General features: G+C 48.1%; 1 long non-coding RNA gene across 1 annotated transcript; it reads left to right on the forward strand.

Annotated features, from left to right (window-relative positions):
- Window positions 1-529: 529 nt before the first annotated feature.
- Window positions 530-1,370, forward strand: LOC118159181. The gene is made up of 3 exons (XR_004747040.1): window positions 530-621; window positions 711-831; window positions 976-1,370. It is a non-coding gene; the product is annotated as an uncharacterized LOC118159181 (long non-coding RNA).
- Window positions 1,371-1,617: the final 247 nt, after the last annotated feature.

The raw sequence follows: 1,617 nt of genomic DNA on the forward strand, positions 1-1,617 counted from the left end.
AGAGGAGGGGTAAGCTCGCAGATGTGGAGTGCTCTTTTTTGTTGTTTGTTTTTTCTCCTGACTTAGATAAACCTTAGGAGGAACCGGTCCAAGGAAAGAGCGCCTTCTGGAACTGTCAAGCCTTCATTTGGCAGCTCGGTGACTGGCTTGGTCTACTTGTGAGGTGCTGAGGGAAGTTGTCTGCTGTTCCAAAACGATGAAAATAAAAAATGGGGTCCCTTGTGTTGTTGAGGGATGGGTGCTAATGCTAGCAGCTGAATGGTTATCTTCTGACTATGTTTTGGTGTGTTGAAGCTGAAAGGCAGCCTGCAACCTAGGACGTCATCACAGCCAGAGCAGTCTCTGGTAAGGTGAGTGATAAAGCAGTTACTTTTGAGTTGCAGTTCTCAGCGTCATTCTAAGTGTCCCCTCTTTCTCTTCTTGAGGTGTTGTAGCTGGCTTAAGAGGGCAGATGGAAGCATCTGCCTCGGGCAGGTGAGCGGGCAGAGGTAAGGCAGCAGATGAGAGTAACTGTCGTAGCTGTGCTGTGGCTTTGCATTCTGCCTTGCCCTATGCTTTTCTTTTTCTTTCACAGGTGTCTTGCACAGACTCAAAGGAGCAAACTGCATTCTGAAGAGCTGCGTAAGAAGGGGGCTGGTCATGAGCTTGGTTGGAGTGAAATGGCTAAGGAGTATGAGGTGACTATGAAAGGTCTTTGCCTTGCTTTGCAGGTGCCATGGCTAGCAGTCCACAGAAGTGGCTGATGATTTGAGATAAGACCGGAGAGCGGCAAGGAGCGGCACGTGCAGTTATGCCTTCCAAGCACTGCGGTTGCTCTGTTCTGATTATCAGGTGCCACAGGCAAGATGGGTTGTAACATCAGTCTTTAGAATTGGAGCAAAGCAGGTCACTTGAATGCTGTGTTGTTCCTGAGAAAGGTGTAGAGAAAAAAGGTGGGCTGGTGTGGCAGTTCCTGATGGCAGTCTTCCTCCGTAGGTGAAGAGGTGCCTGAAGCCGTGTCTCGTGTGGGCTGAGGACGCCTCACTGAGGATGAAGCCTGCTTTCCAGCAGGTCCCAAAGCTGTGTTGGGGCTGAAATGCTGTGTCTGTATTTGGGTTGGGGTTGTGCCTTGGTGAGTGTGGGGATGGGTTTTAAGTCGGTGCAGCAGATACGTATATAAATGAAATTCACATAAGTGATATATGATGAAGTATTGTGAATCCTTGAACTTCTAGCCTACATTAGCTAATATGTATGGAGTTGCATGAAACATTGAGAAGCAGCTTCTAATAAGCAGGTTTTTGTTGTCATTAACTCAGCCCATGCCTTTGCCATACGTAAAGATCAAGACAAACTACCTTTTTACACAGGAACTGCTGTGGGTGCACAGAAAGTCCTAGAGGACATTTAAGGCTGTATTTTGGTTCCCAAAGTGTTTTTACCTGGTCCAACTGATTTATATTGGCCGAGCCTCTTCATAGGGTCCCTGTGTGGTTGCAGAGCCTAGCCACGGTGTTTCCACTGCGCTCTATGCTCCATCCTCTTCTTTAGAGTCAGCACACCAGCTTCCCCTTGTGCAATATCATCTAAGGCTGGAGTCCTAGGGAATGCTTAGGTAGCACAGCTATCCTCCACCCT

Source organism: Oxyura jamaicensis, unplaced genomic scaffold, assembly GCF_011077185.1.
Source record: "Oxyura jamaicensis isolate SHBP4307 breed ruddy duck unplaced genomic scaffold, BPBGC_Ojam_1.0 oxyUn_random_OJ68436, whole genome shotgun sequence".
NCBI lineage: Eukaryota > Metazoa > Chordata > Aves > Anseriformes > Anatidae > Oxyura > Oxyura jamaicensis.